The sequence below is a fragment of the Pinus tabuliformis genome, chromosome 2_2, assembly GCF_031772625.1.
Source record: "Pinus tabuliformis cultivar Carrire ecotype Pingquan chromosome 2_2, CPIR1, whole genome shotgun sequence".
Taxonomy (NCBI): Eukaryota; Viridiplantae; Streptophyta; class Pinopsida; order Pinales; family Pinaceae; genus Pinus; species Pinus tabuliformis.
The window spans coordinates 1,100,922,269-1,100,947,523 of record NC_142300.1 but is presented as its reverse complement, the minus strand read 5'-3'; positions in this window follow the sequence as shown (position 1 = coordinate 1,100,947,523).

The following is a 25,255-nucleotide window of genomic DNA, read 5'->3' as shown; positions in this document are numbered from 1 at the left end:
GGCATCTAAGTTATCGAAATGACTCGGTGATCGCAATCGACTTAGGCCACACGAGCCATATGTTGAGTGGATTTTAGCATGCCTCTCCTCTAGCATGGGCTGGGGTTTCCATCAGACTCTGGTCACACCAGCGATACGCTGACTGGATTTTGGCATGTCTCTCCTCTAGCATAGGCCAGTCCGTGAAGTTTGATCGTGGGTCACTTTGCTCACAAGGCCCATCTTCACCCTGCTGTGCCTTTAGACTTGACAAAATTTTGGTTATTTTTAATTGTTATTTTATTATTTTAAAATTTTCTAATTTTTAACCAAAAAAAAGTTTATATTAATCATTACAAAATGAGATGATAAAAAATTATATTATTAGTTTAATTTATTTTCTATATAAAGTAACAATGAAATGTATTTATTTTTAATTTTCTAATGATATAGTAATAATATTTGTAATGATTAGACAATATAGATCTATTTTAAGCACGGGTAAACCTTTTTCGGAGAGAAATATTTAATAGTTCTCTCTATATACAATATGTAATTTTTCATTGTTTAAACTGTATCTTTGAATATAGTACATACACTTGTAACTTCAAAAAATCTTAGTTGGATTTCATGAAAATTGATAAGAAGAAAAAGAAAAAATCTTTAAAAATGACTAAAATATAAAATAATGAAAACTATATCAAACATTCTAACTATAAAAACTTTTTTTTTTTTCAATTACTTTATATGACATATACAAATTTTGCATATTAGAATATTTTATTAATCATTACGATATGAGATGATAAAAATTTATATTAATTTCTTTTCTATATGAAGTAAGAGATTGAAATTTATTTATTTTTAATTTTCTATTGATAGAGTTATAATATTTGTAATGATTAGAAAATATAGATCTATTAAAATACAGATCTAGGGTTTGCATAATATTTGTAATGATTATAAAATATAGATCTATTTGAAATACGGATTTAGCGTTTGCAAAGATTTGAATCTTTTCAGATGTAAACTTTTTTTGGAGAGCAAAATCTCTAATAGTTCTCTCAGATGCAAACCTTTTTTGGAGAACAAAATCTCTATCAGTGATTTCTTTATGTACAATGTTTAATTTTTCATTGTTTAAATTGTATCTTTGAATGCTATATAGAGTACATAAACTTGTAAGTCCAAAAAAATTTAGTTGGATTTCATGAAAAATTGACAAGAAAAAAAAAAAAAAATTCTTTAAAAATTAGCAAAATGTAACATAATGAAGACTATTTCAAACGATTTAAATTATAAACTTATTTTTTTCAATTACCTAATGGCATATATATAATTTCTCAAAAAATAATGTATAATATATAAATAGTTAACATTAAAATATTTTACATAACATGTAGATTGAGACATTTTATATATGGACTACTTTGTCCACATTAAAATGGTTCTTTGTTATTAATATAATTTTGAGCATACATCAATAATATTACTAAATCTTGTACATTAAAATATCTAAATCTTGTATATTAAAATATCTTTTTGATGACTCATTAATTTTTTTATTATTATGAATATTTTTAAATGTAACATTAATTTTTTATTAAGAACTAAATGAATTACACCTCTGTTATTATTCTTATAATATATTTTTTTATTTTATATTTAACTTTCAATTATTATTTTTCTTTGGAAATTATTATATATAACATTAAAAAAAAATCTACATTTTCTTACTAAAAATATAGATATATATGAAGTTGATATCAACATAAATTAGTTAAACTAAATTTAAAATTTGTGTGAAAATATTTTAAAAAATTATAAGTTTTAAACATTTTAATTGTTTCTTTTATTTTTATTTTTATTTTTAATTCTAACTTCTATAAGAAGAAGAATCTAGATAAAACTAACTCTTACAATGGTTTAGAGAATGATATTTCTAGCCTAAGGAATGACGGTAATATCTTTTTAATAGGTGACTTCAATGCTCGAATTTCAAACAACCAAGCTATTATTCTAAGCAATCATTCCAACCCTAATCCTCTTTGGTTAGACGAAGACCCTACTCTGGCTAGTAGGTACAAAAGGAGCTCTGAAGACCTCTAGGGAAATTTTTTTAGGTTGGAGCTAGTCAAGCTTGCCCGGGACTCGAACCCGGAGCTCGTCGGATGGAGTGGATGATCTGCTCTTCAGTATCAGTAAGAGCGAGAAATCTCTCCCCAAACCGTGCTTGCAATTCTCATTGCACATGGCTTTCCCCATGTAATGTATCTATTTCCTATTAGTTCTCGGATAGAAAAATAAAAATGATTCTGAATCGAGGCAATTACTCAAAGAGCATTTCATTGGTCAAATAAGTTTTCTATTTTCAGATCCTGTATCTTTTGCCAGGAATTAGCTATCTGTAGTGCTCAGGATCTTATAATTTGCAACGGTCTAAAGAAGTGGCCCAATTCCAGCAAGATGACCTGCATCCATGGACTTGGTAGCAGTGCGGTAGACTGTTATTTCCAATCTCCCATTATACAATGAAATAATAAATTTTGACATCTTAAATGACCACGAACCTGACTCTGATCATAGGCCTTTACTTATTACTCTCAATTTTGTCATGCATAGAGTTCCCACAAAATAATACTTACAACCAAAAGAACTTGATATTTGATAAAAATAAAAATGATCTCTTTCTAAATGAATTAAAAACTAATTTTCTTCCTTTATCTAGTATAGACAACATAGAATACCTCTATCATAATTTTACTACAACCCTCTCATATTCTATTAACAAGTTCTCAATTGAAGTTTCAAATAATAAAAGAAATAGCAAAACCAATCCATGGTATGACAAAGATTGTAAAAGTGCGAGGAGAGTAATTAAGGATGCTGTTGATGAATCTGTTAAAATGGACAATATAAAAATATACAAAGCCCTAACTAAAAGGAAAAAGAGGCAGTACATTCGTCAAAGATAGGAGAATCTCTTACACCTCTCTAAGGTAGCTCCTAAGAAATTTTGGAGGCAGATTTTGACTAGGAAGACTAAAGATAATAATAAAATTGCTCTTCACGATTGGAATTCCAATCTTAAAAAGCTTTATGAATCTCCAAATGCCATGGATAATTTGGAAACCCTGCTCACAACGAAAGACGTGTTCTCTTTAGAAGACATTAAGTTTGGGGTTAATCGCCTGGCTAATGGGAAAGCTAAGGACATTGAAGGTTATTAGGCGGAAATCTTAAAAATTGGAGGTCCTATTTTCATCCCCCACATCCACAAGCTTTTCAATCAAGCAGTCAAGCAAGGGTTCCCTAAACCTTGGATTGAGAGCCTCATTATCTCTATTTTTAAAAGTGGGGATACAAATAACCCCTCTAATTATCGAACAATTATGATCAACCCTCTCTTAGCCAAGTTATATGGTAGTATTTTGAAAAAGAAGTTAAGCATATGGCTTGAAAGTGAAGGTAAGTGGGCTAAATGCCAAGCAGGTTTCAGAAGGCATCACTCAACAACAGACCACCTCGTTACGCTTAGGATCACTGCGGAGGAATGTTGTAATAATAAATCCAATTTATTTTGTTGCTTTGTGGACTTTAGAAAGGCTTTCGATATGGTTCCTAGATACAACCTTTGGAATAGATTAGAAGAGCTAAAGGTTCCTCTCGAGTTGAGAGCTGCCGCTATAAGGTTATACGAGAATGTAATTGCCAAGTTAAAGAGCAATGAGGGGTGGTCGAAGGATATTAAGTGTAACATTGGAGTTAAACAAGGTTGCCCCCTCTCCCCTACCCTATTTGGCATTTACATCGATAAGCTTGAAGGCTATTTAGAGTAAGAAGGATGTGATGGCACAATCTTAGCTTGGATAGCCATCATCCTTCTTCTCTATGCTGACGATATTGTTCTTTTGGAAAGATGCCCATCTGATCTTGATAAGCAATTAAGGCTTCTTAAGGATTTCTGCTCTACCATGGGTATGATTGTTAACACTGACAAAACAAAAGTTATGATTATCAAATCCAAGAAGGGCACTTACGCTAATTTTATGTATGACAATAATAACTTGGAGGAAGTGTGTTCCTACAAGTACCTAGGAATTGATATTCATCACAAGCTCAACTGGAACCATAGCATTGAGAAAAGGATTAATGGGGGGTGGAAAGCTTATTTTGGTCTTGAAAATAATTTTAAAACAACAAACCTCGTAATGTGGGATAAAAAGTTCCTCTTTGAAATTTTAGTCACTCCTGTTATCTTATATGGCTGTGAGGTTTGGGGTTGCAGCATCTCCAGAGAATCATGGAGAAAGATTGAGCAAATCCAGAAGCATGTTATAACTTATAACTTGAAAATTAAAAGTAATACACCCTATCCTATTCTCCTTATAGGAGTAGGTCTTTCCCCTATTGAGAGCCTAGCTATGATTAGGTTTCTGCTGTACAAGCACAAACTCAATAACATAGACGATCATAGACTTCCTAAGCTAGCTTTAAATTCTAGCCAAAACCACCTAAGGCTCAATCGAGGGTGGCATAAAGACACAAGGGCCTGGTTAAACTATTGGGAGATCAACGAGAATGATGCATTGCAAAACATAAATAACATTAAAGATATTGTTACCTCTAAGTTCAAAGAAAAAATGTGGTGTGAGAAAGACTTAGCGGCTAAAAGAAAATTAAGTTATTAAATAAAAAGGTCATCAACCCCACCCTAGAAGATCAAAAGTATCTCTCTATTTTAAATAGCTCAAAGAAGAAAATTAATATAGCAAGATTAGAACGAATTCTCATGAGCTCCATAGTGAAACAGATCGTTGGGCAGTTCCTAAAATGCCATGGATGGAAAAGATCTGTCATATATGTGAGAATAGGAACATCGAAGATGAAAACCACTTCCTCTTAGAGTGCCCCACGTACAACCACATTGGATCTTAGTTTCACAATCTTTGTTACAATACTGACCTTCCTAACCTTTTACAATGTCAAAATTATAGTGAGCTCAGGAGGCTTCTCTCCAAGCTTTTTGAGCATAGGAATAAAATCTTAAATCAAAATAAATAATTTGTTTCTTTAGGCCCGATAGACCAATGTTTGGTCATCATCATCATCATCTTTTGTTGAATTGAGGCTTCTGTGATCCATATCAAGTTTATGAGAGATTTTTCGGAGTAAATCACATGATATTTCATTTGTTGACGCATTTCGAACTAACCAGTGTGGTTCAACTTGTCCTGACGATGAACCACACTCATTAGTACTTCGAAACATGTCGACAAATGAAATATCATGTGATTTACGCTGAAAAATCTATCATAAATACTTTATATTTGTCTAAAGTTTATATGAAATTATATTTGGATTGTAATATCAATTAACTAACTAAACAAGCATATTCATTTAGTTAAAAAATCCAAGTGCAATTCCTGAATGACTTTGATGATTTCAATGCCTCTAGATTCGGCTACTCAAATAACAAGTTAGTTATACAGTTATCTCAAAACTCAAATAAATTAACATGTATATAAAACTAGTGAGTTAATGACAAGTATATATAATATTTTTTTAAATTTATAAATATTATACATTATTAAATTACATGTTGAATTGAGACTTTTGTGATCCATATCTAGTTTTAAAAAGTATTTTGGTGTAAATTTAGGCCGAAATACTTTTTTTAACTAAATTAAATGTAGCAAAATAATAATTATTATAATAAATTTAACCATTCATATTATGTTTAATTAATATTTATTTTATAAAATATAAAATTTAAAATAATATTAATATTTTTTTTTCAATTTTAAATTTATTAAATATTAAAATAGATTAAATGATTATATTTTTAGGATTAACCATATTAATTACAAAATATATATATATATATATATATATATATATATATTTTGTAATATATTTTGTTAAAATAAATTAACACGGATATATTTGCTTTATAAATATAATTTAAATTATTATATTTTTATAATATATATATATATAGTGTAATATATTTTGTTAAAATAAATTAACATGGATATATTTGCTTTATAAATATAATTTAAATTATTATATTTTTATAATTATTATATATAAATGATGATAATGAAGATGGTTAAGGTTTTCAAAGAACAATATGGTGTGTCAGAATTTAAGAAAGGGAACGATTAACTGAGGCTCGGGCTTTTTAATATTTAATTTTTATGATAAAAAAGGAGAAAAATGTTTCAAGATCAGTGTAGTGTTGTTAACTTAATAATTCATGAAGACTAGTAGTGTGACCAACGTTTTGAAAAGGGGAGCGAATATAAGTAAGAGTTGTGCACTCCAAGAGATAGTGTTTTTCATTTTCAGCTCTCTTAGTATTGCAAAGAGGGCAGATTCTTTCACTCTGAAGATCATGAAAATTAGCTCTCATGTTTGGAATATTCATTTTCTTCTTAGCATTGGTCAATGACCAGAATATAATTTTGGTTAGCAAGAGTGGGTTGATCACCTCCTTACAATAGGAGTTGTCTATAATGCGACTTTTTGAGATTCTGGTGACGGAATTTGAGATGAAATCATGATTTGTTGCAGTTAAAATGGTTTTTTAACTGCATATTCGGATTCAGCGCCCTGAAAAACCCCTGGGACGGTTTCATTGTGCAGAAATTAGCTATCAAACTTGGATTCCAATAAATTACTGCTTTTCATTTCAAAAGTCGCGTTAAAGACTACTCCCTTACAATATCTTAGCTTTATTTTCTCTCCAACTCCTTAACATCCCACATCTTATCCTTAAATTTGTAATTAATGGTGTTTTTAATTTCATCCTTATTCATCAAGATTATATCCTCTTTTATCTCCCAGCGATCAAGCTAGGATTGAACATCTTTCTTTATGCCAATGCCAACCTCACTTGAGCTGGTGGTGGGGATTTTGACTAGAGTTGGAAATAATTTTGCAGAGCCTCCTGGCATCCATGTTGTACAACCTCTTCTTCTACATAAAATACCTAAACATAGCCATGATTTTAGTGGGGGAGAGGCTAGCTTCAATTGAGAGAATAGGGTAAGGAGTATTTCCTTTAATATTGATGTTGTAGGTTATAAATTGCTTTTAGATCAATTTCACCAAGTGTAAATTTAATTTGATTAAAATTATATTTTACAACTAAATACAAAGAGATTTATAAATTTAAATTTTATAATCATATAACAATCCAAATAATATTAAAAAATACTTATTAATAATAACATTTTATATCAATAATATTAAATATAGGAAAAAATAACAATATCAATTATTTAAAATTTCCATACACTAATATAGCCATATAAATTAAATAGTTGGTAAATGTTTATAAACATCAAAATATTTCATCTTATGTATCAAGTTATTAAAATTTTAAAAATCATAAAAAATACTAAATCATAAATTTATTTAAAATAATTATTGTTTTTTTTGTAAGCTTGACAAAGCTACATCTTCAACGTCTTCAATCTATATCACCCCAATCAAGGTAGGGAATTGAACCCATGGCTTTATATCAAAGAAAATTGAACCCATGGCTTCATATCAAAGAGTTTTTAAAAGAACAACTAATCATAGTCTATCCACTGGACAAAATAATTATTGATATTATTAATGATAAAAAGAATTAATATATATGTTAAACATTTATGCATCTAAGAAAAATCATATAACCAGATTCTTAACCATAAAGATTCATCACCATTTTACCATGGATATTCTTAATGTGTGAATAGGCTTTGTAACAATACCATGGCATACCAATACCACATGAGCAAAAAACAAACTCATTTTATATGTCACTAGTTCATATGACATTTTTTTAGTTAATAAATTTAACTAGAATAATTTACTTTGGAAATAATTTTCAGCCTTTGATTTGTGTAGACTATTAAGAATATTCTAAAATATTATATAAAAGTTAAATACCTATCATCCATCTAATAATTATTGATAATTAAATTGAAAATATAACAACCCCTATCTCTATAATAATATAAATCATTTTTTTAATTAAAAATTTATTCACTTTTTCAATAAAATATTAGTGTTTTACTTAAGGAATCAACTCTTTTGGAAGTGTAAAGTTTAGAATATATATATATATTTCCTATAATTTTATATCATAAAAAAAATTGTATATATTTAAAAAAAAAAATTCTAAATTTTTGATAAATTTAATTAAAAATCAAATTTATTTTAATTCTAAAAAGCTAAATATTATAATTTTATATCATAAAAAAAATATTAAAAAAAAAATTCCTAAACTTCTGATAAATTTAATTAAAAATCAAATTATATTAATTCTAAAAGATTAAATATTAATAGTAAAATATATTATTGTGAGACTTCATATTTATTTACATTTTCACCATATTGGGAAGTAAATGGGGATCTGTGAGACTTTATATTCATACTTTACATTTCCACAGGCTTGCCAAGAGCTCCTAGGGGCTAGGGGCTAATGTTTTTTTTTAACTTGAATAAAAATTTCTGGAAAGTATGTACCTCAACACACATTATACTCATATGTACTTTACATTTTCTGGAGAATATGTATTAGGTATGTACCCTAATACATGCTGTTACCAAAAATATTCACATTTATTTTACATTTTTAATTTACCAAACAAACTCTTCTCAAACTAATATTATTTTTTAACCTCCAACCTACCATTCCTGATAAAATCTATTCCATATTTTATAATCATTGAGTATTGTATGTTGGTTTGTTCTCGGATTCTAAATTTACTTCTCTTTATTTTCCACTTATGCTGCTATTTCTATGTTTATGAGTGCTTTGAGATTGTAATGGAAAGGCCAACAATCCCTGGAATTTTCCCGTGCAACTTGGAAACCACGAATTGTTGATCTTCGAGTTCTTTGAAGGTCTATTTGCCTATCCATTCTCCACACAAACAGACTGCGTACACCAAAGAATGTAAACCACATTTTTGAAGAAAACGCCAACCGCAATGTTGAGGATTCAAAGTGTTATTACACGGCAGCCGCCCAAAAATACAGTAACATGAGACTGAACAGGGATACACACCAAGACTCATTGTCAAATTGATCAAGAATTAAAAAAAAAAAAACAAATTTAACCTATTTTAAGTATACTAAAAAAAAGTGTAATAATTTTATATTTAGGATGCAAATATTAAGAAGATTTTTAATTTTAATTTTTTTTTTATAATATTATGGCTTATCAATATTTTATGCTCAAAAAACTATAACTTCACTCTATATGAAACTTGTTCATACAATATTTTTTAATTAATCAATTTAATTAAAAAAAAATTGTATAACTATTTTTAAAATAAATTTTAATCTTTGATTTGTAACTAATACTAAAAACATTTTAAATATTTAATAAAAAGAAAATCCAAATAAATATAATCTTTACCAATACAGTAAAAAAACTCAAATCAACTCACAAACTACAAATTGGGATAAATGAAGAAATTGTAATTTTACCCTTAAAAATCTGACAAAATAGGACTTCTAAAATCCATTTTAACATCCATTGTGAGCATTGGGATTCGTTTTCTTCTCTTTGTTTTAAGAGAATCCAAACTGCCAATCCATTTTGGCCTCAACTCTAGAGCATTGAGGTTGTCTTTTTCTCTTTCTTCTTTTTGTAGAGTAGAATTTTTTTTTTCTTTTTTCTTTTTAGAAGGTGGAAACTACTAAAAGAAAAAAATAAAAAGGGTCAAGCCTCCAGTCATGGTTGAGGCTTTTACAGTATAGCTAGGAATTGTCTTATTTTTTTAATTAAATTTCTAGGAAGTAGTCATTATAGGGTTTGGCTCTTCTTAAAATTAATAACTAAATTTTGTGATTTTTAATTTTGTTGGAAAAAGTAATTCCAGCTACCTGTATAGCTAGGAGTTGTCTTATCTCTTTATTAAACTTCTAGCAAGTAGCCATTGTAGGGTTTGACTCTTCCTAAAATTAATAACTAAATACTGTGATTTTTAATTTTGTTGGAAAAACTAATTCCAACTACCTGTCAGTTGTTTCTTAAGTGTTATAAACAGTTTTAGCTTAGTCTAGTTTGGTTGAGTTCTAGTTAAGTTCCAATTCAATTATTAATTACTGCCTTTTCCTATGTAATCTATTTTTCAGAATAATGAGAGGGGTAATTACTACTTTCTCTTATGTAATTTATTTTCCAGAATAGTTTGAAGGCAATATGTAAGTATGTAATAAAAATAAAATATTTTTTAAATAGAAAAACAATGTCAAGAATAAAAAAGAAAGAAAAAAAATAGGTATGGATATATAATTAGTTGTCCATATGACTTAATATAAATTTAATATGTGAATAATAAACCTTATATTTTTCAAAACTATTTTAACTTGTGATATCAAATTCATATATATATATATATAAATGTTAAAAGAAAACATTTTAATGTTACATAAAATAAAATATCTGAGTTATGATTAAAATATTTTAATATGAATTAATATTGACATATATATAAACATATATTAATAATAAAAAATCAATTTAATGTGGGCTGATAAAATAACTCAATACACATATTATTTAATTTCTATGATATTCAAAAATACAATTTAAACAATAAAAATCACACATGGTTTTTTTGTATTTTAAAATAAATTTACACACAAATTCAAGTGAAAAAAATATCCGTACGATAGATAACTGAAAGATAAAACTTAATCTTAATATGAGGAAATTTGGTATTCTGAATCAAACTAAGTTAGAAAAGATAGACATCATTTCCGAAGTACAGTTAAGCATCCGGGAGCAAGATAAAACCTAATCCTAGTATGGGGAAATTTGGTATTCTGAATCAAACTAGGTTAGATGAGATAGAACTCAGAACTCATTTCCGGAGTACAGTTAAGCATCTGGGGGCAAGGAAAAGTTATATTCTTCTGCAAAAACCAAGGGTTTTTTTAACCATTTTAAAAACTGAACTTCTGGATCATAACCTAGGTATCCTTTATCCACCCCATAAACCATTTTAAAAACTGAACTTCTGGATCATATCCTAGGTATCCTTTATCCACCCCATGAACACATATATTATATTGATGGTCATCGTCCATTAAATCTGCAGGCAAAAGCTTTCTTTGTGTAACATTCTACCATATCTCGAATATCAATCGAGACTGATCAGAGAGACTCACAATGCCCTCTCAACTATAAATGCACTACAAAGCCATCATCTCAGATCAGAGATAATGGCGCCTCATCTCTGACGACCGCGCTGAAGATCGCGTTTGACAGATAAATCGAGGGCGGCCATTAGATGATATTTCCACTTTTGTCGTTGAGCTGGAGACCTCTGACATCTTTTACTGAAGAATGGGGGCTCCACCAGCGGCCAATGAGAATCGGGACGCATGACAAAGCCCTTTGCAAAGCTGGTTCTCTCTTTGCTGATGTCATCCCTGACAGAATAATCTTGTGCAAAGTCACTTCGTTAAAAAAAAATTAATATATATATTTGATTCTATATAGAAATAATTGCCACGCATCATTATATATAAACCTGAATTCATTATTGTTACTAAAAAAATCTATATGTTTAGAATAATTCAAATAATTCATATATAATATTTAGTTGGATATTTTATAAAAATAAAGTTGTAAATGTCACATTTCGTAGAGACATACAGTTTAATTTGAATAAGAGAATACATATGCAAGAGAGTTTTCTAATATTCATGAATGTGTTTTATTATTGTGAAAGCAACTTAACCAATAATAATAAGAATGTGCATGTTAAATTTAAAACTTTTAAAATAAGACTGGAAGCTTCTGTTAGTGATTTTATGAATAAAAAAAGACTAGAAGCTTCTACTAGTGATTTTATCTTATTCATAGTGGTTTTCTTTTAATGATAAAGACTGTGAAGTAGAGAAGATTTTTCGAGATTATGGATATAAGAAAGCATTATTTTATTGTTAGAGTAGGTTTTTAAAATCAAATTTTGCAGGTTTTAAACATAAATATGGTCTCATAATTTATGTGTATATATTTTTAAAATAAAGATGATAAAATTTGAATTAGCTTTTTATATAAATATGAGTAATGATATAAATGTGTTGTAGATGATTTATGAATAATTTTGAGTAGGTTGTTATTTTTATTAAGAGTATTAAATTTTATAAAAAAAAATTTCGAAGTTTTTGTTTTGTTTTGTTTTTGGAAGATATATTAGGTATGGTTTATTATAAGATTATCATTTTTTAAGTATTAAGGTAAATTAATAAAAATATTAATTTATTGGTTGATCATGCCATTACGAACCAGATTGGCACTTTTTCTTTAAATGGGAAAAATATTTACAATTCAATTCTATAATGGGCCTCATCTCCCATGCTCTCTGCTACATGAAGTATCGGTGAGTCGAGTTAATAGCTATTATGAATTAGCCTATGTGTCTTTATTTCGTCACACAATATGCTCTTGTTGGAATCTTTCTTTTTGTTGTTCACAAGTAACTTTGAGCACAACATAGACAAAGAAGACTCATAATTGGAAATAACAAGGAATTCAACTAATCTGGAATATATCCACAATTCCCACACTTTACAAAAATAATAGACTTTTAAAATGAAGTGTCTCAACAACAACTACACCAGGTTCACATGGAGTCTTAGTGGTCTTCCAACATAAATATTTAAGTGGCTCACAAACCATAATTGCAAGGAATTGAATAGGAAGTCAACACTTTAAGAAGCCAAATTCAAGATTTGGGAAGTCGAATTGAACAAGAATCCCCTACAACATCATTATAATATTTATCAGTCAACTCCCTTACCCATTCTCTTCCTAATCTGAGTTTGGCTCCTTGTAATGTCTCCCTTTCAAAAGGGAAGATTTCTTCTTGCATTAAGTAGAAACATACAAGCAAATACTAACAATGTTATCAATTTAAAATTGAAAATTATCATAGTATTGTGTTTTGGGTTCATGTATTGATCCTACGGTAATATTTGATTATGTACTTGGAATCTTCATGGATGGACTATGAGAGTTGTACGTGCTTGACTGAAAAGTAATCTTGATAAGGAAATGTATACCTTCAGAGGTTCTTGTTAATATTAAAACCACTTTGTAGTGCAGGTTTTTGGTAATACATAAATGACATGACAAAAAAGAACTTTTTGTTGGCTAGAAACTACCTAGTGTGATGATTTGTGGTTGTCCAAAACCACTTGATGCATTGTTCATGGTAAGTGGAAGCCATGTGAATAATGTAATGAAGAAACACAAGTTTGAGGGTGACAAGGAACATATGGACAAGAATTCCTATGTAGTGTTTATTCCTTGGGAGTCTAATGCAGGTGTATAAAAGGCATGGTTGAGGGTAAGAAAAAAAAAACTTGGAGCATGGTTATGGGTTTAAGCCAAGAAAACCCGGGATGATGATAATAATGATGATGATGTGAAGAAAGCACAAGTGAAGACATAGATGTGAATAGCTTGTGATAGTGCTTATGGTAACAATGAACATGACAATGTTAGTGGCAATGCGATGATGGTAAATATGAAGGTAGAAGTTCTTTTACTAGAAATTGTGTGTGTTGTGTAATAGACTCAAGACCATGTAATAACGTGAGTCACCCATTGTGATTGTAGGCAAGTCTATAGTGTCATGTTTGAGTTGATGTAGTGGTCCTGAAAAATGTATGTACTTGGTATATGCATGAGTCAAATGATGTTATAATCCTTATTAGGAAATGTGTACACCCATGAAGTTCATGGTAATGTTAAAACCACCTTGTAGTGTAGGTTTATGGTAAGCCAAAAACCACACAATAGAGGAAAGTTTGTGGTTAGCTAGAAACCACTTGGTGTGATGGTTTGTGGTCATCCAAAACTAGTTAATATATTGTTCATGGTAAGAAAAAATTGCATGAGGATGTGATGAAGAAACCCAAGTTTGAGAGAGACAAGGAACATATGGACAAGGATTCTTGTAGAATGTTTGTTCTTCAGGAGTTTGATGTAGGTGAATTGAAAGCATGGTTGAGGGTAAGTAAAAAAAACCTAGCTCATGGTTACTGTAATGCTAAGAAAACCTAGGATGAAGATGATGAAGATGATGAAGATGACGTGGCATCAATTGTGGAATCAACCACTTAGATAGGTATGGGGGTAGTAAGTGGACTCATATTTAACCTAGAATTGAAGATTTGTATCTTCAATTAAGGGGGGAATGTGAGATGCAAGAATATTAGAATGTGGGATTGACTAAGTTAGAGAGAGATTAATATGTTGATGAACCATGTAGGTAAAAATAATTATGAGAGAGCTAGAAAGTACAACAGATGGTACCCATGTATCTTGGTAGATGGATTGCTTTTTATAAGGATATCAATAATCAATTTTATGCAGTACAAGACGAAGAAGAATAAGAAGAAATCCCATAGTGAAGAAATAAAAAGCGAAGATATATGTGTGATCGTCAATAGAGTAGAAAAGAATAACACATGATAGTGTGATAGTCAATATAGTAGAAAAGAATAACACATGATAATGTTCATGGCGGTAATGAAGAAGACAACAATGGATATTGGATTATGGTGAATAATGAAAGTAAAAGTTGTCTGAGGGGAAACTATGTGTGTGTTTTGTGGAATAGAATCAAGACCATATAATAATGTGAGTCACCCATTATGATTGTAAGCAAGTTTATAATGTCATGTTTGAGTTGAGGTATTGGTCCTAGAAAATGTATATACCCACTATCTCAATGAGTGGATTTTATAATTGTATGTACTTAAGTTAAATGTTGTTGTAATCTTGATGAGGAAATGTGTACTTCCTTGAAGTTCATGTCAATCTTAAAACCACTTTGTAATGTAGGTTTGTGGTAAGATAGAAACTACATGATAAAGGAATGTTTGTGGTCATCCAAAACCACTTCATGCATTGTTCATGGTAAGTAGAAACCATGTGAGGATGTGATGAAGAAACACAAGTTTGAAAGAGATAGGGAAGATATGGACATGGATTCATATAGAATGTCTGTTCTTTAGGAGTCTGATGTAGGTGCATCATAAGCATGGTTGAAGGTAAGTCGACAAAACCTAAATTAACATGGTTATGAGTAAGTTGAGAAAACCTAGGATGATGATGATCATGATGCAGAGAAGATTAGAGGTACATGTACATGTATGCAAATATGTGATTCAAGGATGGTCCAATGAACCATATACATGAATACCATCCTTGTAGACCAATGGTAGTAGGAACTAATTACCTGTGCATTTTAGTGGATGGTTGCTTCTTTATACAAACATGAACATTTTACTAATGTTTGTAAATTCTCGATTAAACCATATATGGATTTTTCTAATTAGGAATTGATTTAGTTCATAGAAGATCAAGTGTTGCAAAGGAGAACATATTGGTGAAGAACTCAAGTGATCGAGATTAAAAAAAGTATTCATTAAGGAGGAGTGTTAGAGTATATAGCTTCTACTTATCTTAGGTGTGATAATTAGTTCGAGGAGTATGTTCCTATTATTTAGGAGTTGGTTAGATGTATTTTGGTTAATAGATATTCTAAAATAAAGTGATTTTGAGTCCAAGATAGTTTGTCTATCTTGATTCTATTTGTACAATTACATTGTTGTATTTGTGTATGAGAACATATTGGTGAAGAACTCAAGTGATCGAGATTAAGAAAAGTAGTCATTAAGGAGGAGTGTTATAGTATATAACTTCTACTTATGTTAGGTGTGATGATTAGTTCGAGGAGTATTTTCCTATTATTTAGGAGTTGGTTAGATGTATTTTGGTTAAGAGATATTCTAAAATAAAGTGATTTTGAGTCCAAGATAGTTTGTCTATCTTGAGACAACTATTTGTGTGTTTCTATTTGTACAATTACATTGTTGTGTAGACTTATTAGCACAATAATTTTAAAGTACGATAAGATCTATTCTCCTCAACTTAATATATTCTTGAGTGAGAATTTTCAAGATTATTGACCAATAATCTAGCTAAAAGTATTTATATTATAAAAACAAATAATAAGCCATGACTCATCTTTTCTTATGAATTCTTGAGTGAGATTTTTAAAAATTATTGACTAGTAATCTAGTTAAAAGTATTTATATTATAAAAACAAAAAATTAGTCGTGACTCATATTTTCTTATGAATTCCATCTTTCACCTGAGAAATAAAAAAGATCAACTTTGCAAAATAAACCACACATATTTAAAACCATTCAAATGGATTTCACAACACCAACTAGCAATTTCATTTTTCCTTTTTTTTTTCTTTCTTTACATTTGTTTTCAATATTTTTAATATAGTGTAGTTTTTTAAATACCATAAATTTTAACTCTATAACTTAATATAACTAAATATTAAGAAAATGAAATAAAAACCATATATTATAATCCTAATGCTATAACCTAAAAAAGTAAATCATAAATTATATTAAATTTATATTATTAATTTCATTTTATTTTATTTTTTAATAATAACTAACACACACACACACACAATATTTTACACTTTTAAAAGAATTTTTTAGTTTTCTAAAAATGTTAAAATGTTATTTCCCCCATGACAAGTGTTCTTGCAAGGCAAACGTCATGACTATCATGTGTTGGTATGGTTTAGTTGAACACCTATCATTTCAAGTGCTCCCTCCTAAGCACTGGTACAACTAGGTAAATTACCACACGATGTTTGTATATATGAGCCTGGTGTGGTGGTAGGCTTGCCCTACCTCACCCTGCAGAAAATGATGGCTCTCAATTATTACTTGGGCATGCACCTTGAACCGATGCTTGAGGGTACCATCATTGTAAGGTGCCTCCCATCTTTAGAAATGTTTGTGTATCCTTTGAATGCTATTTCTCACCTCTCTTAGTTTCTAGTGATGCCTCCCTTTTATCACTATGCCAAACATCCTTGTTGTCTCTGTGCATAATCTGATTAGGGCATCCTTGAGTGCAATTTGGTATTTTCAAAGGTGGCGATTCGGTATAACATTTTACCTCTTCCTTTATTCTCACCATCCTCCTACGTCTTCTTGATTACTATGGAGCTCGAGTTGACCAATCAAGATCCCTTTTATGATGCAATTTTCTCCAAGTGTACTATGTTTTCTCTCGTTCTACATGATCTATTAACACATTGCATGGAATTGAGCCTAATTTTGTCCGTGAAATTCATAGATGGATTCCATAGTTCATGGGTGGAAGTCTCCAATTGGGGTATGGTGGTAAGTGTTGAAGAATGTAACTAGGTCCGGTCTTCATAATTGAATTTGAGTCACAATGAAATGTATTTATCAAAAGAATGAAAAACATATTTTTATTATTATTATGAATTATTAAAGCATGGATTTCATGCTTAGGTCATCATGTTTTAGGTCAAAGTCCCCATTGAGGATTTCTAGGATTTATACTGTCATTAGAGTCATTGTATATTTAATGAGACCCTTATTGGGCTTTTGAATCATGTAAAAAGAATTAATATTGAGTCAAATAGGCTAGTTTTCCCCTCCACACCAAATCGGCCTCGAGAAGATAAATTTGGCTTCAAGAAGGGTAATTCAACCTCACTATAAAGCTATATATACAAATCAATACAATTAATTTGTCACATACAAGTTTCGTCTCTAAGCTAAGGAAGCTAAAAAGTGCGAAGTTGGAAAAGTAGCTAGAAAAGGGTACAAATTTGAAAAGAAGGAAGAAGACATCAAAAACAAAGTTTTGGGCCATCTATCTCTCACCCAAGTGAAGTATCTAGGAAGATCGAAGTCTTTATTACAAAGTCGAAGTTGTTGCTGCTCCTAGTTGTTGACAAGTTGAAGTTGCTGCCACTAGGTCGAAGTTCTTGCTGGAGGGTTATCATCTGCATAAGGAGGAAAATGATGACTTGGTGTGGAGGAAGTATGTGTCTAGGTCAAGAGTCTTGGATTATCTTGTGAAACTATTGAAGGAAGAATTGTTGACTGGGTTTTCCCATAGATAGGGGTTTTGCGTTGGTTGTCCACTTATATCTAGTGTATGTGATTCTTGTGCCATTGATTTGGTAATTGCTTGATGAAATAAAAGATAAAAGAAGAACATACAGATAAGAAAGTTACAATAAATTATCTATATAAAGAAAAAATTTCTTCCATTTTTATTTTCTTACATGGTATTAGAGCTAAGGTGAAGAAGGAAAAAGGAAGTTTAAGAATCGATTGAAGGAGTATAAGAAACCTCAAAAGGATTAAGCAATGGATCATATAAGGAGATATTATTAAGAAAGAAGCCTACTATCTTCAAGTACAATGTATAACACAATAAAGGGTGAGAACAAATTAGACAAAGCATCAAATTACAGGTCATGGAAGAAAATAATTGATCTCATTCTGGAAAGGAACAAAGTCCTGGATTTGGTCAGAGGAAAAGTAAAGAAACCTACCGAAGGATCTAGTGATGTAGATAAAGTGAAGTTTAGAGAGTAAAAAATATTGGCTATGACACTAATGGAAGAAGGTATAAAGTAAAATCTTGTCCCATAAATTTCAAACATAGACCATGCTCAAGAAATGTATGAAGCCTTATCAAAATTGTTCACTATCAAGAACATCGGTCAAGTAGGAAGTCTTAAGAATGAACTAAGGACCACAAAAATGACAAAACATGACATTGTGGCTTCCTTCTTTGTAAGGATATCTAGAATTAGAGATGGCCTTCGTGCCATAGATGAGATTGTACCAGGAAAAGAGCTAGTGATTGCTGCATTATTGGGATTTCCACCTACTTGGAGTGCTTTTACTTCAAGAATCAACAGTTGGAAATAAACTTCTTCATTTGAATAATTATGGAATGCTTGAAACCAAGAAGATAGGAGAATCCCATTAGTAACCAACAATGAAGAAGAGAAAGTTTCAAATGTCCACTCCTCTCATCACAAGAAAGGAAACTTCAAGTCAAAAGGGCCAAGAAGGAAAGTTATAGATATCCCTCGAGTTTGGAGGCAGCCCTCACCAACTTCCAAAGATAAGTATCTTACTCCTTGGATTACTTTTTTCATTTTTTTGTTTCCATTACTTATCTAAGTTTTTTTGTATTAATTACTAATCACATTTCTATTCATATTTTCCTTTTTTAGGAAAGGCTTGATGAATACTCAAGGATTATGGAACAAGCCCTCACAAGACAAAGAATTGAAATTACAAGGAAATGATTGTTGAATACTCAAGGATTATGGAATAAGAACTCACAAGACAAAGCATTAAAATTACAAGGTTTTTAAGAAACAAAAGGTATGCCTTAGACTATAATTTTTGCTCTCTTCATGATAAAGGTATCTTCATTCTTGATAAATTATTCTACATTACTAACATTACTGTGTCTAGCTCTCTTGAATCACAAAGATTCTTGATTGGGCGATTCATCATTAGATAAATATACCCTCCTAATATCTTTGATTATTCTTATGGAACCTTAAAAAGGTTCTTTGTAAAACCCTAAATTAAGGGTATGTCGATGATAATGTGTGAAACCCTAGCCTACTTAGGGTTATTGGTAAAATCTAAGAAAATGTTATTCTTGATGTTTGAATTTTTTGATGATGTCGTGTTTGGGATTTTGATATGGTCATGGAAACCATAATATTTTAGGGTTGGATGGTGATGTCTAAAATACCAAACCTTTGAAGTATTGAAAAATTAGGGTTTGTTGTTGAAACCCTAGATCTTTAAGGTTTGGTGGAGTTTATGAAAAATACCCTTATTTTAGTTAATGTCATAGGAATGAAACCCTAGGTGTATGTTTGCCCATTTAATAAAATATGTTAGATGTCTGAATGTGTTTGTATAATTAGTTTTGAATAACATATGTTGTTATGATATGCTTGTACATGATGACAAAATCCTAGATATATGTGTTGACCTAATTGTTGTGGTCACAAGTCCTAAGGTTTGAAACTAAGCCCTAGTCGAAGTTTGATTCTCTAGGATGATAATGTTTATGAATTATAGGGTTTTGTAACTAAACCTTAGTAGAAGATCAATTCTCTAGTATATTATGATGGTGCGATGTTATGAGATTTATGAAAGATTGTTGAAATATGAAATTGAGTTGTGATTGGTTTTGATTATTGAAAGCTTAGTGTCTCATGTATGGAAGCTAGGGTTTGCATTAAATCGTAGTAGAAGTATAACATATGAGTTCAAAATTTTTGGATGCGTTTTAGAACTATATTAGTTTGAATTGCTTCTAGGGTTTGCAATATATTGTAGTAGGGTATGTCATAACTCTCAAATAAATATTGAAGCGCTAGATATAGTGAAGGTTCTTATCTTGATTGATAATCATTCCTCACAATGGAGGAGATGGACGAGCGCAGACTAGTGAGATAGGGTTACAAACTTTCAGAGCTTGTTCTCCATGGAGGGAGGCAAAGTGGGGAGCTCCACTCCCTCCTATAATTAGGCAGTAGTTGGTAGAGGAAAAAAACCAGTTGAAGAGGATAGAGCTCCTTCTGATGATGTAAGGCAAAGAAATAAGGAAGAGGAGTAGGATGGCTCTAAAACCAGGGAAAGAAACAAAACTAATGACAATGAGGAAGAGGACAAGGAACAAAAAATAAAAGGCAAAGCACAAAGGGGACCATGCAAGCCAAAAACCTCAATCGTGCCCAGAGTGGTGTTGAATGATCCTGCTCTGCAGGCACATAGGGACCACATGCAGACGCATGCAATCATTTGTAAATTCATGGGCTTATGGCCCACTGAAAAAGCTTTACAAACTTGGATTAAATACCATTTAAAACCAAAAGGAAGCATAGAACTTCATCTGGGGTCAAAAGTATTCTTTATTATAGACTTTGCAAATATTGAAGACAAGGACCGAGTGTTTGAAGGAGGGCCCTACTTTTACGCAGCTGCAGGCCTGTATATGCGACCATGGGTGATGAATTTTGTCCCAAAACGCGAAACGTTTACCTCGGTTCCAGTTTGGGTAAGACTCTACTCTTTACCCTTGGATTATTGGCAACTGTAATCCTTATCTGCCATAGGAAATTGGCTAGGGCGTTTTGTCAAAGCCTCTAAGGACACCAGAAGACAAAAATACACATCCTTTGCAAGGATATGTGTGGAGATGGATCTCTTTGGAGCTCTGCCAGATGAGGTAATATTGGAAGTGTTTGATGAAGAATGGGTGAAAACAATGGATTATGAACACATTCCTTTCAGATGTCGTAAATTCCATGAGCATGGGCACCTATTCAAAGATTTCCCTCCCAGTAAAACATAAAACAAAAGTAAAACTCACACCATGAAAGATACTGAAAGCTTCCATAAGGTGGTCCAGAAAGGAAAAGGGAGCAAACGGGGACCAAAACTACCTCATACAGACAATCAACATGCCAGTCAAAACAGGTTTCAAGCCCTAGAATAGGAAGAAGTCCAATGGAGGAGGCAGTCCAGTGGAGGAAGAGAAAGAAGAAAACATTGAGCAAACACAAAACAAAAATAAACAGAAAGAAGATATGATGAATGATACAGATCTGGAAATGGACCAGGAAATGACCCAGAGTGATATGGAAATGGAGGATCACGAACTACAGGAAATTCTTGAGAAAGAGAATCTAGATCTAGAAGGTTTCTTGAAACAAGGAACTAGAGAGGGAGTGGATTCGTTACCTCAAGGGGAGTTCCACAAAGTTCAACAGTTGTTCATCTGGAAAACTCAGAATAAAGGGGCAGAAAAGAAAAGGAAAAATGAAAAACAGGGTAATGAAGGAGTGAAAGCTATGAAAACCACACCAGGATTAGCACCAAGAATCTGAGGAAAGAAAAAGGGCCGGAAAAAGTAGAACGAACTGTTGATGGAATGTGGAAAGCTAATGATAGACTCAGGTAAGATGAAAGACCTATCCAGTTACTCCTTTACAAATCTTTAATAATGAATTTCACTTCTTGGAATATAAGAGGTCTAGGTAGTAAAAGAAAACAAAGATTACTAAGTAACAGAATGAAACAAGTAGCTCTGGATGTGATCTTCATTTAGGAAACTAAATGTTCCATTCAAAAAATAAAAGAGATTCACAGTAAATGGCTCAATAGATTTGAGTTTCTGGAAGTCAAAGCAGAGAATACAACAGGAGGAACTCTCACGCTTTGGAACCCCAGATAAGGAAATTTACCTGGTTACGAATCTGTATGGCCCCCAAAGAATGGATGGTAAACTCAGGCTTCTAGATTCCCTGCAGAAGCTTAGGGAATGACATGCAAAAATCCCATGGATCTTAGGGGGGGATTTCAATATGATTAAATCATTGTCTGAGAAAAAAGGAGGAACCAGAATTCTAAACAAAGACTCTTGTGCTTTTCAATCCTTCATAGACACTATGAAGCTCGTGGATATTGTCATGAATAATGGTACTTTTACTTGGAACAATAAAAGAGGAGGAGAGTCTCAGGTGGCCTCCAAATTGGATAGATTCATAATTTTAGAAGATCTTATGATCAAGGACAAGGACATAGTTGCTAGCGTTCTTCCCTTTGGAGGCTCGGATCACTGGCCTGTGCAATTGGATATTCAGGGCATTGGAAAACCTAGGAATAGACATTTTAGATTTGAAAACATCTAGCTCTCCTACCCAGACTTCATCAATAACATAGCCATCTGGTGGGCAGAATATTTGAAAATTCAGGGCACAAGAATGTTCCTTCTTCAAAAAAGACTCAAACATATCAAACTCCAGCTCAAGGAGTGGAATAAAAAGGAATATGGAAATATTTTTGAAGCAAAAAAAACTGTTGAAGGAGAAATGCAGAAACTCAACCAAACCCTGATTATGGAGGGATTTGATCAAGAGAAAAATGATCTGGCAGCTAAATATCATCAAGATTGGGGGAACTTATGTAAATAAGAGGAGATTTTTTGGAGGAAAAAATCCAGAGTACAATGGCTAAAAGAAGGAGAATGCAACACCAGATTTTTCCACAGATCCACTATGGCGAACAGAGCTCACAACGGGATTTCTTTAATCAAGGACAAGGGAGGTAACATGCTTAGCATGCAAGAAGAAATTGACGCAGTGCTGGTTCAGCACTTTCATGGCATTGCACAAGAAACCTGTTTAGACAGAGAACAATCCATCAGGGTTATTTCTAGACATATTCCTAAGCTGGTTTCTAGAGAGGAAAATTTCAACCTCAATAGACTAGTGTCAGAAGAGGAGGTTAGTGAGGTCCTAAACAAAATGCAAAATGGTAAGGCACCAGGTCCGGATGGTTTCAATGTAGACTTCTTTAAAGCTTGATGGAATATAGTAAAACAGGACATTCTGAACGTAGTGGAAGACTCCAAAAGGGATAAAACCATTTTGAAGGCTCTCAATACCACCTTTATCTCCCTGATCCCTAAACAGGGTTTGGCTCAAACTCCTGACAGGTTTAGATCCATTGCCTTATGTAATGTTGTCTACAAGATTATTTCCAAAGTGGTGGCCAATAGACTCAAACCTCTTCTTCCCACCCCGGTGTCTGCTGAACAATCGGACTATGTGGAAGGTAGCAAATCCTTGAAAACATCATTCAAGCTCATGAGGTGGTGCATTCATTGACAAGCAATAAGAAAGCCGGAATGATCATGCAACTGGACATAGCCAAAGCCTGTGATAAGCTGAATTGGACATATATCAAAAAAGTTCTCACTGCTTTTGGGTTTGATCATAATTGGATCAGATGGGTTATGGCCCTAGTTACTTCTCCTAGTTTTTTAATCCTTGTTAATGGCTCACCCTCAGAAACTTTTACTCCTTCAAGAGGCCTAAGATAGGGAGATCCACTCTCTCCCTTTCTCTTTATACTCATGATGGAAGGGTTGGGTCGAGTAATCAAGCATGCTAAAGTAGTTGGTAAAGTGAAAGGTCTCCAACTTTCTGAAGATGGTCAGGCCTTAACTCATCAACAATTTGTGGATGATACCATGATGCAGGGAATCCCCACAGTCAAAGAAGCTCTAGCCTACAAGCAAATCCTCAGAGACTTTACCATGGCTTCAGGTATGGAAGTAAATCTCTCAAAATCTAAGATTTTTTTCTTTAATACTCACATTGCTATTCAGAGAAATATATCCAGAATTTTGGACTTTCAAAGGGAGCTCCTCCCCTCAAAATATTTGGGAGTTCCTCTTACAACCAAACCATTACACAAGAGCATATGGGAGCCAGTAATTAACAAATTTTATGATAAAGTCAGGAAATGGACTATTAGATCTCTAAATCTGGCTGGTAGGTTAGTGCTAACCAAAGCTGTCCTTCAATCTATCCCAGTCTTTATGCTATTTGCTCTCCCAGCTCCACAAGGTGTTCTGCATCAATTCAGAACCATTCAAAGATACTTCCTTTGGGGTAACGGGGAGGATCATAAGAAATAGGCCTTGGTAGCTTGGGAAAAAAATCTCCAAACCTAAGAACTTTGGTGGGTTGGGTTTGGATGATCCTGAGATTCTAAACAAGGTTTTAGGAGCTAAATTATGGTGGCGATGGGTTAAAGAGCCAGAAGCGTAGTAGGAAACAATTTGGAAAGAAAAATATGCCAGTACTTGGCATAACAATGATCTAATAAGAATGTCGGGACACAGAAAGGGCTCGCACATTTGGAATAAGGCCTGGGATAACTAGGGCCTGGTCCAAGGAAACAGCTTCTGGGAAATCAGAGAAGGAACCCTTAGCCTTTTCTGGGAGGATAGATGGCAACAAGAACCTATTTTATTAAACGAAGACTTAAGGGATCTCTCAAAGAAGAAACAGATAGAAAAAGGATTTCTAAAGTGAAAGATTTTTGGGATCAAACCAATAGTAATGGAAAATGGAGAACCTGGCGGAATTTTGATTTTAGGGATAATAACACCCTGAAGGCTAAAGCAGAAACTCTAAAAGATATGTTAGATCAGAGGAATATTCTAAAATCAGAGGGCCACGATCAGCTAAGATGGGGTAACAATAATGAGGGTGCTTTTAATCTCAAGGAAGCAAAGCTCATTCTCCTTGACCTTAACTCTCAGACTCCGGATAAGATTTGGCTAAACCTATGGAGACATCAAGGCTGGATGAAAATTAAACTATTCATGTGGCTGGTCCAACACAGGAAAATTCTGACCTGGGATAATATTAGGAAGAGGGGCATTCTGGGGCCCTCAAAATGTCAGCTCTGTGAAGCTCAAGAGGAAACTATGGAGCACCTTCTCAACAATTGCATGTTCTCCTCCATTCTGTGGGACTCTTTTGCCTCCATT